This window comes from Mustela nivalis, assembly GCF_964662115.1.
Source record: "Mustela nivalis genome assembly, chromosome: 11".
Lineage (NCBI taxonomy): Eukaryota > Metazoa > Chordata > Mammalia > Carnivora > Mustelidae > Mustela > Mustela nivalis.
In genome coordinates, this window is record NC_139030.1 from 52,401,695 (window position 1) to 52,419,682 (window position 17,988).

Consider the following 17,988-nt stretch of genomic DNA (forward strand, 5'->3'; position numbering starts at 1 on the left):
GTGTACATCATTGTGTAATATATATATTATATAATTGTGTACACATACAAAGATATAGATTCCCCAGTAGTGTGTGTGTATATATATATGTGTGTATGTGTGTACATGTATGCGTGTGTGTGTGTGTATATATATAGTGTGCATATGTACACACACACACACACACTACTGGGGAATCCATATCTGAAAATGAAGTCCTGAAGTAATAAATTATGTTTACTGTGGAATCACAGTTTTACAATGAACTGTTCTCTAGCTGAGTTCCATTTTCCAATCAGATGGGGGTAAAGCCAGGATTTGAAGCCAGGTAATGATAAAGTGGTCCTGTGGATGTAGAATCATAAAGTCTGGGTTCAAATTCTGACTCCGGCGTATGCAGTGGGTATTGGAATCCCCATTCCATGAGGCCTGCCACAACCCTCAGACCTGTGTGGCATCACGATTATATCCTCTGGGACACCATCCCACAGTCAGACCCCTGCCCAGTTTCAACTCCAGACACCAGTAACCCAACGCCTTTCCTTCAGGGACGACCCGACTTCATGTCACTCAGTGAGCCTAGATCCCCAAACAAATTACAGAAATATCTATTCACATTTTCTCCTTTAAAACTCAAATGTCATTTATAATTCTGAGCAAAGGAATCCACAATTCAGAATACAGTGATTTGACCATTACTTTAGGAAGTTTTGTCTCAAAGACCAAGGATGAGTTCTCTCTCCCTGCCAAACCCCAAATTAGTTAAGCATTAATGAACTCTTTTTATAAGGTAGCTGACTTGAAGGTCCAGAACTCCCAGAGATGGGCATCAAGCATAATGTTTTGCTAGAAAAATCTCTTTATTTTCTATGCTGAGCTCTCCCCTTGTACTCTCAAAGTCCTAATCACAGCAGGAAGTTCTCCTGTCTGTCTTAGAACTGATAGACAGCAAGACCCAGTGCAGCTTTTTCCATCTGAGTGACCTCTCTTCCTCTTTAAGACCCAAAATATACGGACAGCCATGAGGTCCCATTACAGCATTCCTTTTTCTTTGGTGCACTGAGCAGTGAACTGCTGCTGTTAGCCCCCAGCAGAGCTGAACCAAAGTCACAATCCAGTTCTCATGACAAAGAGAACAAGGCAAAGATAAAGGACATCTTATGCCTTCATTCTCTTTCCCTTGTTAGAAACTTTCTCATAGGAAGGGCACAGCCTAAGCCTCTTAGCAGGTGAGCAAAGCTGTGCATTCACAGGTGGAAGTATTGTCACATAGGAAATGGCCAGTGTGTACTTCCCATCCTTTGAGACAAATTGACAGAGGATCTCCTGGAATGGCTAACATTAAGGGAATTAAAGGGGGGAAATTATCTTTTCATTCTCTGAAACTGGAAAGCTAACAGTGAGAAAGAGAAAATTATATCTCAATAAATTAACTTTCTGCATAAAGGTAAATAAAATGCAGAGCTGGTGCCATGGGGAGCTTAGAATCTGGGAGGTGAGTAAGAAATCTACAGAAAGCTCTCAGCACAAGGTCAAAAGAGACAGTGCAATCATGTGAAGATTTAGCACAGATAGAGTTTCATTTTTACTTTATCTTTTGCCAACTTTCGTGAGTATCTGACTTGAAGTGTATATCACACAAATTTAATAAAAATTTCATATTTTGGGGTGCCTGGGTGGCTCAGTTGGTTAAGTGTGCTGCTCCTGATCTCAACTCAGATCTTGATCTCAGGGTCCTGAGCTTGAGCCCTGCACTGGGCATGGATCCTGCTTATACAAACTAACTTACTCACTCACTCACTCACTCACTCACTCACTCATATTTTGCCTTGAAGCCAAGGCTTATATAAGGAATATTTAAAGTTACCAATGGTGTTAAACTGCTTCAGCTCTGACGAATGGAATGTCTTGTGTCCTGAATGACAGACTAGGATGTTGGCCTCTGTTTCCAGTCTGTATCGGAGCAGCCATTTAGTCTCATGTTCAATTCCTTCAGTTTAACAAACAACCATATTCCACAAGATAAAACGTGAAGCAGATCTTTAATTAACACAAAAAGCCAAGATTCGAACTACTGAGGAAACAAGAAAGACATTAGAGAAGAAAGAATAGGGGACCTAAAATATGGGTAGAATTTTCCATGTATGGATGGGAGCGGGGGCGGGCAGGGAAGATCTGTCAAGAGAAGCGAAGATTGTGGACAAAAATACAGAGGCAAAGGGTGGTGTGTGCAGTGAAAATAGTGTGCCTTTCCATCTGTTTAAAAGGTTGGAGTGAACTCCACTAACGGAGGGATTTTGATCTGCTTTGTTCACTGATGTAACTTCAGTTTCTGGAAAAGTGCCTGGCATATAATATATAGCATATATATGCTATATCTGTATCATCTAATCTATACATATATATGCCATATTTTATATATATATATATATATATATATATATATATATATATATATATCAGGAGATTGAGGAGGTGAATAAATGAAGTGTCAGATGCTCAGAATATGAGCAGTATTTGATAGCTTTCAAGGACTTGGGCATTTGGATTCCTGCAAAGAGGGAACTGGCTAGGATTCCACAGACTAGCAGAAGCCAAGTTCAACTAAGTAAAAATGGAGTTTATTTGTATTTAACATGGAAGCCTAAGTCCATGAAGTACCTTGATCTTGGGAAGGCCTGGAATGGGAGATAGAAGTCATTGCAAGTTTTCTGGCTCTGTCATTTGTCACTGCTTCTTCTACTTCTGTGTGATTTCTATCAGTGCCTTGGCCCACCTGGTTTGGGGCGTGCATTTCCAGTGAAGCTTGGCCCTCACAGCCTCCAGAATCACATGGAGCAGTGCTGTTTAAGTAGGTCAGGTGGACAGATACCCTTCCCTGCTCAGGTCCTTGGGAGCCAGGGGCACAGGTTCACCACTGCAGACCAGAGAAAGAGAGAGAGAGATTGAGAGAATTGTTGTGAGCAGGCACTCAAAAACTTGACCTTTATAATAAGCAGTGAGAAGGCATGAAAGCATGTGGCCAACGGTGTCCTTCTTTTTATGCCTATACATTTAAGCTATAAGTACTGTTCCTATGAAATATGTTAGCCTGACATTAAAAAAAAAGAATACCGCCTGTTAGTTCACATACTTCCTACATCTCCTTCAGCTCCCACAGCTTAGTAATTACTTACTAATATTGGTCACCAGTCCCTCCAGCTCCTTTCAACATTGCCCTGACTCTACCAGAGGCTGGACAACACCATTTCCCAGACACAGAATAACTTCAATTAAAATGTTCATGCTACCTTGTTTGGCTTTGGTGAAAATACAGAATTGCTAAGATGAACAGGAAATGATTACTCGATTTCCTTCTTTTATAGATGAGAAGAGGGGCCCACAAGTAATTTATTTAAAAAGGTTCAGTAAATGTTTTGTGAGCAGAGAAACAAAACATCCTTATGATTCTAGGACAGGGGAGAAAATGGGGACCTTTCAGTATATTGTAAAGATCAATAGACTTCAGAACCAAGAGCCTTAGTTTTACTGCTTTGTAAGCTATGTTGGCTGAAGCCTTATTGATAAGGTTCAGAGATCCTCGGAGTTTTCAACTGCACAAGGAATAGTTAGAATAATAGTAATAGTAACTACTATACTGTTCTTTGGTAAGGAATAGATAGATGAAGTATTGAAGGTGATATCATTTAATAAATGGTAAAACAAACCCCATGAGAGTTGTCAGCAGTAACTGTGTTAGGGGGAAAGCAACAAGGATGAAATATTTACTGCAGATTACTAATCTACACATAGTTCGTTGTGAGTTTACGCAGGACCAGATGCTAAAGACTGTTTCAGTTTTAAAGTACAGTACACAATGGAGAAAGTTCTATTCTCAGTTCCCAGAGTTACAAATAGTTTCGCATGGATGTTCCATTGTCTTGGGAACACCTGATGGATGGGTTTTATATTTCTATCAATAGGCCTTACCTCATTCTATTCAAAAAAATATATTTGCTTACCAAAACATGTTATTGTAATTAAGCTTTAGGTAAACTCCACAAGATGAGGAAACATTGTGGTTAAGTATAGTAAAAGTAGTCATTTTTAAAAAACTTTTTTGACAGAGAAAGATCACAAGTAGACAGCGAGGCAGGCAGAGAGATAGAGAAGCAGGTCCCCCTCTGAACAAAGAGCCTGATGTGGGGCTAGATCTCAGGACTCTGCTCATGACCTGAGCAGAAGGCAGTGACTTAACTCACTGAGCCACCCAGGCACCCCTAAAACTAGTCATTTAGAGTGGAAGATAATCTTGGTTAACATCTAAATACAAATGAAGATGACAAAATGTAAATTTTTGTGACAAGCTCCGTAGCTAGCTCAAAGGCACGTGCTCATGGGTGTTGAAATTGAAGTAAAACTTAACATCTTCTCACACTGAGCTGTTCATTATAATGCAGAACTCTCTACTAAACACAATCTCCCAAATGAGAAACATTTCACATAGATCCTCAAAGGAAAGTCATAGACTAGCAATAAAGGGCCACCTAGTTCTCTCCTGGTGGAATAAGAAGACAGCGCTTTTTCACAAATTATATAATTTGTAAAGATAGCAACGACTCATAGTGAGAATAAAGTGACAAAGAAAAATGCAAAAGCAACACAAGATATTTGCTATGCTTGCGGATAGCTATATTTACTTTTAAACTCTCTCATCTTGAAGTCATCAGGGGTATGATATGATAGAGCAACTGGAAATGAAGGAGAAACAAGAGGAACCAAGAGTGAGAGCGCCACAGGGAAGAAAGGAAAGAAGGAAACAGAAAAGAGGTTCAGAACACATAAATCTGACTGGTGAGGACATATTTAGTGTTTGATCACTAGATGGCGATGTAATGTAAGGTGCTCCACATTTTTTTTTTTTTTTTAAACAAGCTATTTGCTGATTTGTATTAGGTACCATAGAGTGAGGCGAGGATGAAGCCGAGAGGATACTGCAGAGATCTGTGGTGCATGTGTGTATGTGTGCGTGTGTGTGTTCGTGTGTGTGTGTCCCGCCTCAGTTAGACTGCAGCCCTGGTAAATACTTGGTCACCCTTTGCAAAGGGAATCTGAACAATCTGAAGGCACGTTGTTATCATCCGGTCTTTGGGAGATGCTGCTCCTCGTTGCAGATGGGTAATTTTCCTTTTTATCAGGTAAGTCATCTGGTTGTTTCGTTGTGATCTTAGTCATATTCATTTCAGTTATTCCTGTGGAAAAAGAGCCCTCGGATATACAGTTGGGACTGAGCAGGAAGTCCATTTTCATATGTGAATTCGGACCCACGGTCCCCCTCCTCCCTCTCTTCTCCTCCCCTTCTCCTCCCCCTCCCCTCCCCCTCCTCTCCCCACCTTCCACGAACTGAAATCAGGTTTGTTTTGCAGTCAGCATCTTGGTACAAGATGGGATTCTTTGGCCTGAAATAGCTTGGAACCTGGCCAGTTCTTCTTGCCTTTGCTTGCCTTCATCCTCTTCAAGGTCTCCTTTTGAAGCCCCCTCTGTCCCCCGTGTTTTAGAGCTGGACTAGCTAGCTGTGAATAGAGGTCATATTGTTCCTAAGGATGGAGCAAAAATTAGATCTCAGTGTTAACCCCCCAGGAAGGAAGGAGGCAGCCCGGCAATGCTGGAGCTCAGCACTGCAGGGGTGTTCAGGCTCCTCGAGCAGAGGCTGGGCTTGGGAGGAGAAATGCCTCCTGCCTTGGACCAGAAGGAAACAATGATGCATTCCCCCTAACTCAGATTGAATGGCACCACAAAAGGAGCTTGAGGGAAGTGGGATTTCTTCCGTGGAACGCCAGGCAGGACACACCGAGTTACTTTTAATTAGACAGAGGTCACGATGAGCAGTGAGACTGCAGAGGCAATTCAGCTCCCCGGGTGAGCCGGCTGGCTTTTCCAAAGTGCACGAGAAAGGTCTCCGGGTGGAAGGGAGGCTTTTCAAACATATCTTTGTTATCATGGATTCCCTGCTCTCCTACCTGTTTGAGGTATGTGTTTAAAGACCACCCCCCCCCCACGTTTACTTCTATTTCTTTTTGTTCTCTCCACTTAACTCACAGAGAAGCGTCACTCCTCTTTACCCAGTCAGTCCAAATAGAGTGGTGGTAGGTGCCCTTTCGCGTGTCTCCAGAACCGGTGGAAGCCAACGCAGGGGCATGCTCTGTCCATCTGTGCATGGGACTAAATATTTTCGGAGATGCAACAGCAAACTTGTGAATTGCTGAGGCTGTTGCTCTCACACCTAGAAAATGTGCCTTCCCTTCCTATGGATTGACGGGTTCACGTGGGGTTCCTGATGTGCTAGTGTAGTAACAGGACAGATTTCTCCGTAAAGCAATTTAAAGCATCCCAAGAGGACGAAGCCGAACAGAAATAGGAAAATTCCATGCTGAGGCTGGTGATTCCGGTTTGGGTTTCTCCGGGGCAGAGCAGTGGGTAGCTTACCTTTTCTATTTGCTGCGAGACCTGGCCCTCGAGGGTGATGCAACCTGGGGCTTGGGCACATTTGCTGGACGCCTGACACTTCTCTCTCCCCTTGGCTGGGGGTTCTGGAAGAAGAGTGATTGTTGTGGAAGACTCCTTTAAACCTCTCCTTTGTGGCTGTTGCTCTTGTAATTGCTGTGAGACCATAGCCTCCCTCTTCTAGGAGGACTGTTGCCATTTAGGCCTTCCTGCTCAAAGCTCCTTGAAGAGATTTTTAGATGGTGTCTATTTTAGGAACATAATGTGTAGACAGGAATGGATGGCCACAGAGATTTACGGGAAAACAGTTTCGTGGAGAGGGTGAGGTAACATTATGAACCACTAGAACTGAGCCCAGTGGCTGGTTACTTCGCATGAACCCAGCAATGCAATTAGTTTTCATTAAACTCACTGCAACTCCTTCGTATGGCTTTTTTTTTTTTTTTTTTAACCTTCTTCCCTCTTCACCTGGTTGGTTTGTTTTTTTCAAAAAAAAATTTTTTTTGAACCTGGAATGCTCCTACCAATAAAAGTAATTAATACATTGGATTTGCCGCCAATACTAATAGTCTCTGTTTACATGGCCCCTTCATGCTGGGAAATTTGCTATCTGGAGACTCATTTTTTAGGGCAATTTCCCTTTAAGGCATGGTGGAAAGGGTTTCTCCATCCATGGGAGGGAAAGGAAGGCACGTTGGAGGCCTAATTAATTATACAGTATCCAAGAAGGCACTGGGGATCTCAGCCAGGATTCTCCATTAGCAACTAGAAATACCCGGGACAAAGGGACAGACTAGAGACGCGCGTAAGTGAACTTTATTGCCACCAGCGTAGAGAATGAAAACTCCAGAATCTCCTAGGGGAAGTCCAGTAAGAAATATTCAAATTCCTTGTATAGAGGGCACTGCCAGGGAACCCAGAGATTCTCAGAGAGAAAACATAAGAGCACCTTCTCTGTGTTGCAGAAAAGGAAGGGAAAAATCTGGGGCTTGCTTGGAGTTACCCCTAGGACTTCACAAACTGGGCAGCCCTTCTGGGTTTACACTGGTGTGAGTTTGACACCTAAAAGCACCCCTTCAAAATTTAGTGGGGCTGGGGGTAGGGGTTGCAGATACAAGGTATTATAGGCCAAACCCATACTTCCTGCCAGGTCAACAGCTACTTCAGAAGGGGGCGGAGAGGAGAAAGGGATGACGTGGGGGGGGGGTGGAGTGGAGAGGGACTGAGAAGGAGCTATTGACCCTCTAGTGCTCTTCATCTTTGGGTCAATGGGCTGTGATTTGTGAAGTAATCACTATCCTTTGAAATGCTGATTCGTCAATTAAGCATGTTTCATGACTCTGTTTAGATAATACTGGTGCAGGGGAGGTGTGGGGAAGGGATTCATTTTCCGAACAACTGTGGTCAGGGAAAAAAAAAAATTAAACCAAATGTCTCCAAACTGTGCTTTTCCAACTTTTTCTTTTGCCCCTGTTCCTAGATCCCACTTATTAACTATTTTATTTGCAAATATGCATAGCAATTACTCTATGTCAGCCACTATTCTGCTCAGAATAGCCACTATTCTGAGCAGAACTTTACAGATATTTTGCCACTTAATCAATGAGGTAGGTACTATTGTTAATCAATAGTTTATGGATAAGGAAACCAAGGCCTAATGAAGTTAATTTTCCTTCAGTTAGACAATTAAGTGGCAGAGCCCAAGCAAACCCAGACAGGCTGGCTGCAAAGTCTGTGCTTTCAACCACCCCTGATCACTCCAGTGAGGTCAGAGCTAGGATCTAGTCCAGATATCAGGACTCAGGTAGTGCAGTCTATATATGGTGGCTATAGTATATGTGCTGCCGAAGCGAGCACTATGGTGGCTATAAATCTGATGTGGAAACATTGGAGTTCAGAGCCAATGATCAAGAAAGAATTCTTGGGGCATCTTTGGTGCAAAAGGTGGTTTTATTAAAGTACGTAGACAGGACCCTTGGGCAGAAAGAGCTGCACTGGAGTCATGAGGAGTGGCCCCTTATATACTTTCAAATTGAAAGGGCATTTGGGATGGCTTAAGTCTCTAAGGAATTTGGAAGCGAGGTTTCCAGGACTTTGAGGGGCTAGCTGTGGTTGGGGAAGAGGTCATTTAGTGCTGTCTAGTAAAACCTCAGTCATGAGACTCTTCAAAAGTATATTGGTGGGTCTTATGCTGGGAGGATGATTGCTAACATATATCTTGGGGAAGGGGGTAGAGATGAAGTTTCCAAAGGAACTCTTATATGTTAAAGGAGACTCACAAGATCTTGGAGGTGGGTTAATGTTAAACTAAGACTGCCTTTTGTGCTTAGCAAAGAATGGACATAGGCAGTTGAGTTCCTAGAGGAAGATCACTCTGCCTGTCCCAACAACCTGCCGATGGGCAATAAGTTATAAAGATTCTTTTGCCTTTGTTCCCCATGTCAATTCATCTGAAATTTCATATAGTTTGATTTAGAATGATTTCCTACATGTACTATATTCATTCATTGGGAAAAAAAATTATATCCTCCTACAGTATAGGACAGTCCCTCAACTAGGTACAGGAACATGATGAATTAGACAAAATCCCCGCCCAAACGGTGCTTTCAGACTAGTGACAGAGTTAGTAGACTTATCAGTGTGTAATGACATAGCAGAGAATATATGTTCTTTGAAATAAAATTAAGTAGGGAAAGGCAATACTGAGGTCCACGGGGGCATGCAGAGAGAAAGCAAATGAGGTAACTGAGTGAGGGGAGAGGAGAGCATTCAGCACGGAGAGAGGAGGGAAAACACAAAGGTTCCCAAGGGCACAGTGTCTCACAGGTGTGAGGGCTGGCACCCACCTTGTTAGCAATCCTGGGAGGAGAAGAAATGGAAGGACTTGGGAGCCACACAGGTGACCAGCCAGATCTGGGGAGCCCTGGCATTTATAAATTTAAGTCAAATATTTAATGGTGCCAAATTACTGGCTAAAAAAAATAATAACAACAACAAAAGAAACCTAAACTACTTATTTTTATGTACCAAAAAGTTTTTTAACAGTTCATAAAATTCTGTGGAAAATGCTGTTTCCTAGAATGCTGTGAAATTGCTCAAAAAGGTTTAAAAGGCACTATTTGATGAAAAAGAAATCTGATTGAGATTTTTGGCTAGATGGCTGCAAATAATCAGTTAAAATAAAAAACAGAACAAATAAAAAAACCCAAAAAACCAACAATGCCCCAGGCAACCAGTCCATCTTGCTTACACTTCAGCACTTTCCCCTGATGTGGCTAAATCTGGGACATGTGGGCTGATGGTAAGGATGAAAACCAGTCTGTCATCCCCCAGGTTGCTTAGGACACAGTAGGCGCTCCGAAGTGTTTGAACAAATCTTTTTTCTGCAAATGAATTAACAGGATCTCAAAATAATATGGGAAAATATAAACATCAGCTTTCATTTTTGTCTATATTAAATGTTTCGTTATATTTTTATTCCTTCAGAATTCACATTCTAATGGTTTATCTTTTTATATCTCCTAGCTGTTTGCTCCCACTCCCTCTCAGTTACCAACAAACATTGTAATTTCTCTCTAGCAAGTGTGAAATTCTCTTCTTTAGAATGAACCTTGCTTTTCACCCTGTAAGTGGCAAAAATCCTCTCTTTCTCTTGGGGCCTCTTCCTCCTTTGGTGCCCTGCCCATAACCTTAACTTGAATTGTGATGAAAGCATCTATAGTTCTTGGCTTTAATTTTTTTCTTTTGTCATTTATGCTTTTGATGCTATATATATGAAACCATCACCTAAGCCAAGGTCGTGACAATTTACTCCTTTTTCTTCTATTCTATTTATAGTTTTAGCTTTTACATTTATGTCTGTGATTCATTTTGAGGCAATCTTTGCAAATAACGTGGAGCAGGGATCCAACTTCTTTCTTTTGCATGTTGATATTCAGTTGACCCAGCATGAGTTCCTTACCAAACTTAAACTTGTTCATGCACCTGGTACACAGTAGACCAATGTCCAAGACGTGGTTTTTGAAGCAATGAAAGCTTTATTATCAGAAGGGCAAATCAATGAAGAGGCAGATCATTCCCAAAGTTGCCTTGCCCAGTTGAGCCCAGGGACAGCTTCTATATGTTTAGGAAGAAGATGAATACATAGGAGGAGGGTGAATCATCTCTTGACACCTTGAGGCAGGGGAGGGCTTGAAACAATTTGGAGGTAAGCGTTCTTCCAGACAATGAGGTGCTGGGACCTGGTCTGATCAGGTACATCAGATAATTTCCAGACAAATACCACCCTCCAGTAGTACCCATTAGGTTTCTGTAGTAAATGGGTAAATAGGAAGTAGGGATAAAAAGGCAAAGTTAATGACTGATCATATATGAGGTTATGAGGTGCACAAAACGTAATTAGATAGGGAACAAAACAGAACACAGAGCTAAGTTAATAAAGCAACTAATACAACTGTAGTTCAGTTTACGCTTTCAAAACAGGTCCGGGAACCAAGCGTTTGGCCTCAGATTGTTGGGAAGACTCTTGTTTCCCTACTAAATCATCACATTACTCCTGCTGGCCGGGCTGTATGTTACGTGGATCTATGTTCTTACCAGCAGTTATGACACATACTGCTACTATGGTTGCTTTTGTTCTTTAAGAAAAGAGCAGTGAGAGTTTCCTTTTTTAGAATCCATATGACTTTAAGTATAAGAAAATTGGCCCACATATCTATAATTGTTAAACACTTTTTAAAGCTAACCTCATGTCAAAATTTTTCTCAAACTGAAAACATATTCAGTTGTGACTCTACTGGAAATTTAACAAGGTAATGAGTAACAAGGTAATGTTTTTGCAGAAAGATTACTAGTAATTTCTAAGAAATATCCCTACTGTATTGCACATTTCCTCCCAAACTTGTGCAAACACTATCCATGTTCTTTATAATGTATGTTTCTTGTCTGCTTTTGTTTCATGTTTATGAAACCATTGGGGGAAACCGTTGGACTTGAAATAGACAAGTACCATTCAAACAGGGTTGCTTGTTGTATCGGTTTCCTAAGGCTGCCATAACAAAATACCACAGACTGAACAACAGAAATTTGTTTCTCATAGTTCTGGAGGCTGGGAAGGCAAGATCAATGTGTTTCTTAGGTTTGGTTTTTTCCTGAGTCTTATCTTATTGACTTGCCAATGGCAGCCTTCTCCATGTCCCCAGATGGTTTTTTCTTTGTGTATCTCTTTTTGTGTCCAGATTTCCTCTTCTTATAAGGACACCAGTCAAGCTTATCTTAACTTCATCACCTCTTTAAGTTGTAAAGTGTCCAAATACTGTCACATTCTGAGGTTCTAGGGGTTAGAGCTTTGACGTATGAATTTTGAGGGGTAAACAATTCAGCCCGTAGCAGTTGTCTTTGCTATACGAATGACTGCTAAAATAATGAGCAAAGAAGATAGAAACTGGTAAGACTCTTTGTTGTTGATAAAATTACTGTTGTTTTACTAATGGCAAGTTTTCATTATTCATAAGTTTCTCCCACCTGTTAATGAGTTGTCTGTGTATGTGTTAATAGTCCAATAAAGGCAATTATTTAGGTTTCTATTTAAAGGGGCGTGATGAATAATAAAATGGGCAGAAGCAGAAGAGTGGTGACATTGATTACACTTGTGTGCCTGCAATGTCATGTTTATATTCACAATCTATGAGAAGTTTACTTAGCTCAGGCTCTTGTTTCAATGAGAAAAGTGACATAAAAGGATATAAAAATTAGGAATCCATGAAGATTTTATAAATAATTAATTTCAAAGTGCTTCAATAAACAACTGAGACTGAGATTAATGTAAGTATAAACGTAGTATCTCAGAAAGTACAGTTCATGAAGATGAGTAGTTGACATCTAGACTGGCAATGACAAGAGTAAGGAAGGCTATGATGGTTAGTTAGCCCTTACTTCGGACTTTCTGGTGGTGGTTTCTGGTGGACTTTTCTGGTGGCTTCTGGTGGCTTCTGCAAAGTGCTATTATCTCCTAGGATGAATTCATTTGACTACCTTAGGCTTCCCCCCATCTTTTCTTTCTTTTTTTTCCCTTCCTTCCTTCCTTCCTTCCTCCCTTTCTTTCTTTCTTTCTTTCTTTCTTTTTTTTTTTTTTGTCACTTGGATTAAAAATTAAAATTCTAGCAAGTGAGCCTCCGTTGGTCAAGTTTGTATTATAAATCTGATCCCCTTAGTTAAAGGTGAACTGTGCCCTTTCACTGACAGTCCTACCAAACTGTTTAGGAATAGTAACTCCACCCAAACAAAACTGAAAACAGTCTACACATACAAAGTTAGAAAAATGGTTAAATAAACCATGGTCCTTACAAATATTGAGATTTTATGGACCCATTAAACAGAATGTTTCAGGAATGTTTACTTCTCTGCACAATTGCCCAAGGTATAATGGGAACGTAAAAAATGCCATACAGATAAATATATATATCTAGTATGATCTCAGTAATGAGGAACAAGAAGCAATAGTGGCTTTACTTAGGAAAAGAAAAAACAGAAAGAATGCAATAGTTATTTCCAGTTTATGAGATTATGATTTTTATCTTCTTCTTTATAAATTTAAAAAAAATAGAATATTACATCTTATTTTTCTGGTAACAAAAGTAATATATGCTCATTACATAAAATAAGAAGGAATAGAAGAATAGAGATGATAAAATGATCCCTACTCTATACAAGAGTAGGGATCAAGCAAAATTATCACTGTTAATAATTTATTTTATACGCCAAAGTATTTTTTGTACAAGTTCTCCAAAATAAGCATGTGTTGCTTTAACACCCCTAATAAAAGCATACAGGAGAGCCTGGCTGGGCCAGTCAGCGGAGCGTGAAACTCTTGATCTTGGGGTTGTGAGTGTGAGCCCCAGACTGGACACAGTGATTACTTAAATATAATAAAATTTAAAAGAATGTTAGCATACATTATTTTTCAAATGCATTTGGGTAAATCTATTTTGTATAAAGATCCTTATTAGATCTGTATCAAAATATTAAAACTCAATATAAAGTTATTCAATAAACAGTTGAATGTTTGAATATTTTATCAGCTCACGAACTCTCTATGATAAAATTAGTATTTTGCCAATTTTTTAACAATAGATGAGCTTTGGGAAGGGGTTTAATATAAAGTTAGCCTTAAATGTCAAAGAAGTGTTTTTTTTAAAAACTGTGTAATTCGGTAATCTAACTTCTCTCTTTAGAATTCAGCAACATTTTAGGAAAGTTATATTTGTGACACACCTATCATTTGCAATGGATTATTTTAGTAAATATTAACCTCAGACTGAGAGCATCAAAAGCAGACAAAAAAACAGTAATTTTTTTTGCAATTTGTACATAATTTTTTTAAAGATTGTATTGATTCATTTGAGAAAGAGGGGGAGAGAGAGAGAGAATGAATGACTGGATAGGAGGGGAAGAGGGATAGGGAGAAGCAGACTCCCCACTAAGCAGGGGACCTGACGTGGACCCTGGGATCATGACTTGAGCTGAAGGCAGACACTTAACTGATTAAGTCATCCAGGTGCCCTGTACATAAATTTTTAGACTACTTCCAATAAAACTCATCAAATTGGCATAATCAGTTTGTAAGATTATCAGATAGAATAATAAGAATACATTAACAATGTATACTATTGAGCCAGAAGACAGGACGGAGTAACGGGGGTCATCATTAGTATACATTGCATTTGGAGATGTGGAATTACTCGTGTGAGAGGATAGTGAGACGAATCTGTGTGAAGAGGAGTAGATGAGTAATGGCAGCTTAGATGACAATATCTAGATTATTTCTAAGCAAATACTAATAACTTTAAAATCAAAGAAAGTATTGAATATGGGAAAGAAACCAGAGCTCAGGATTTCTGATCGTATATTCATAGAGGAGAAGAAAACTAAGAGAATTCTGTCACATGAAATATTGCAGTCTAAGAAATTCAGTGGATTTGAAAATCCTGGAAAGAGTTACTTTGAGACTTAACAAATGCTACCAGACAGCAGTTTTCCTATTATCCTGGAATGTGATACGCCATTTAAAAAGGCCAGTGGTATTTTGGGCTATGTGTGTCAGTGTGTTGGTACAAAACCAAAGAGGCAACAGACTGGTTTCAGGTCTGCGATGCCATCATTTCAGTGGGCCTTGGCGTTTCAGGTTTCCAGTGATTTGAGGAGTCTGGAAGATCGTACACCAATATTTAAGGCATTTAGAGGTTTATAAATCAACCTGTATGAATGAAGACAGGACTGACTTTTGAAGACATTGCAAAAAAGGAATTTAGAAGATAATTAAGAACTTAAACAGACATCAGTAAGCAAAGAAAACAGAAAAGACAAGGGTGGGCTCCATGAACCTCCCTATGGAATGACAAAGAATGGAATCCCAGCTTGCCCTCCTCTGGGACCAAACCTTATCTCATTCTCCTTTCCTTTCCCTCTCTCTTTTTCCTTTTAATTTTTAGGCATTTTGCTGAGATCAAGAGTTGGACGTGTAACCGACGAGGCCATTCAGGGGACCTGTTTTTGCATTTCATTTCTAACACTCCTTACACTCTGTGGTTATCTAAGAATGTTTCCACAATCATATTCTCCGTATGTTCATGGTCTTCGATGCATACAGAATATAATACACAAAAATAGAAAAATTATTAACATGATTTCAGCAGTTATTTTCAAAATGTGGTCCACAGACGCCTCTGAGTTCCCTTGAAAGCATTTAAGGAGTCGCTCAGGTTGCAATGACTTTCATAATCACACAAAAGAATTTTCTCTTCTTTCACTATGTTGACACTTGCCCTTATGGTACTAGAACAATGAAAACTCCTAGCCTTAAACTTCTCAAGACAGCAGTACCAAACTGTACTTGTCATCATTGCTTTCTTTTTTTTAAATAATTTTTTATATAAATAAAATGTATTATTAGCCCCAGGGGTGCAGGTCTGTGAATTGCCAGGTTTACACAATTCACAGCACTCACCATAGCCCATACCCTCCCTAACATCACTGCATTCTTCACTGCCATCTGCTCCCCATAAAAATAGTTAAATAAATAAATTCATTAAATTAAAAGCCAGTTATAATATTCTGTGTGCTGAAGTTGGAAATACACATAAAGAATATGCGCCACCTTCCAAAGTGTGATGGTGGTTGCCTCAAAAGAAATCACTGTGCAATTGTTTGAGCACAAACAGAGAGGCTGCTTTTCCGTGGAAGATCGTCTTTACTTGAAAGGGTGACTGACACACAAATTCTGCTCATTCAGACTTGGGTATTTGGCAGATAATTTTTTTGAAAATGAAGTGAGCCTGTCATTTCAAGAAAAATAACGGAGAGTATTTGTTACCAATGACAGCATTGGAACTTGGAAGAGAAAATTAGAATTTTTGCAAACTTCTATCTGAACTCAGCAGCTTCTCAAAACTTAAAGGATTTTCTAGATGTGATCAGTAGTGATGTTAGCAGATGGATAATGAAATGTTTCAGCATCTCAAAGACCTGCACAAGTCAGTCAACCGATACATTTACAAATGAACAATGGATAATGATACAAAATCATACATGGATAATGGATCCATTCAAAGTGTAAGATAGACTGATAGATTTTAGTGTAGCAGAGTACAAGTTCATTGATAATGGTTTCAGATTCCAGTTGTATAGTTTCTGTAGATTATCAAAGAAGACTGTTCAGATTTAAGTGAAAAGGCTATTAAAAATTTCAAACTACACATCTATGTGAGGCCAGATTTTCTTCATCCAAATGTAAATTATAATAGATTGAATGCACAAGCTTATTTAAGATTTTGGACATTAAGCCAGACATTAAAGAGATTTACAAATTTATAAAATAACACCATTCTCAGATTTTTTTCTTTTAGAACTGTGATTATTTTTCACTTAAAATATTATTTTTAAACATGTGATTAGTTTGTTAATGCTTATTTATAAATTAATATTTTCACAATTTCTCTATTTTAATTTCTAATATCATAAATATCAGTAAACTCAACCCACACAAACAAAAGTTTTGGGGGTTGTTAATAATATTAACAATATAAGGTGGTCCAGAGGCCAAAATTTTATATGACAAGGATGAATTTGATAATTTATCAGATTCAATGATACATTTATATCTATTACACTGTAGACCTGTACTCATTGAGATTATTATAATGCAGGTTAACTAGTCCCTGGAGGTCATGCTGATAGAGAAAATATTTGTCACATTATACCAGGTTTTCCATTAGCTACACACATCATCCTTTTAGTTCAGTAAGTTCTAGTAAAAGCGAACAAAAAGTTTTGCAAAGTAAATCAGAGATCATAAAAGATAAATGTTCTAATACTTTTTAATTAATTATTTTATTTTATTTTAATTTTTAGGGAGAGAGATCTTGTGCTAGTGAGGGGGGAGAGGGAGAGAGACAATCTCAAGCAGACTTCCACTGAGCACGAGCTAACATGGGACTGGATCTCAGGGACCTGAGATCATGATCTGAGCTAAAACCAGGCGTCAGTCGCTTAGCCCACTGAGCCACCCAGGTGCGCCAATGTTCTAACACTGTTTGGACTTTTGTCATCCTTCAATTAAACCGATGTAAGAATGTTCTGTTGGTCTTCATCTTCCCTACTTGGAGTCAGCCCTCCACACACCCAGCAGTGACCTTTCTAACAAGCACATCAAATCCCCTTTTTGAAACTCTAAGTGATACTCTCAGGTAAATACCAAATTTCTTAAGGATGACTGGCTTCTGTGCGTGGTCTCGGTTTCTCCCTTCCCCACAGCGTATCTACCCTGCCATTAGTCTTGCCGAACTAATTGCATTTCTGTGAATAGCAGAAGCTGTTTCTGTCTCCAAGTCTTGGCTGCTGCTTCCTTCTCTGCCTGGAAAGCCACCGCTGCTTCTCCATTCTTGGGAGGACTCATTTCCCTGCTGTGCCACGGCGCCCCTGCTGGCGTCTGCTTCGATCACAGCACCAGTTGTACTGGAGTGTGCTTATTTCTCAGCCCCTCTTTGCCCGGGAGGGGTCCCCTACCTTCTTTGCAACACTGGCCAATCTAGGGTCTACTATGTCTAAGTATTATCAGCACTGCCTATTTCAGTTTAGAAAAGGTACTCAACAGATGTTTGTTCAATGAGAATGAAAACCAAAGACAATTTTTGAGTAATGTCTAACACCTGACAGTTCCATACTTTAGTACCACTTCTATAAAAGTAACCACTTTTGTCAAACTACATCTTAGAATAATATAGTAATTTTCATAATTTTATTTCTTATGCAAATTCTAAACTCCTATTATAGAGCCCATATATTTCATGATTAACACTGCTTTTCAAACTCATTCTTAATTTTTTTTCTTAATACCTTTAGCATTATGAGTTAATTCAATATTTGATTATTTCCTTTTTTGTCATTTTGAGGCGTATGTTGTTTTCTTATTGGAGTCCCACTTTTAAAAAATTATCCAAGGATTATTTTTTACAGTTGTAAAATTGATAG

At 39.4% G+C, this 17,988-nt stretch overlaps 1 protein-coding gene across 8 annotated transcripts in view; it reads left to right on the top strand.

Annotated features, from left to right (window-relative positions):
• The window catches only part of SCN1A (sodium voltage-gated channel alpha subunit 1), a 141,098-nt gene that overhangs the window by 14,386 nt on the left and 108,724 nt on the right, over positions 1–17,988 (top strand). For 6 of the 8 annotated variants that reach the window (XM_082690240.1, XM_082690247.1, XM_082690242.1 and 3 more), the window contains exon 1: positions 4,911–5,156. The exons of the other annotated variants lie outside the window; for them this stretch is intronic. The gene's annotated coding sequence lies outside the window, so the exon portion shown is untranslated. Of the gene's footprint in view, positions 1–4,910; positions 5,157–17,988 lie in introns of those variants that run through there. 8 annotated transcript variants of the gene reach the window in all.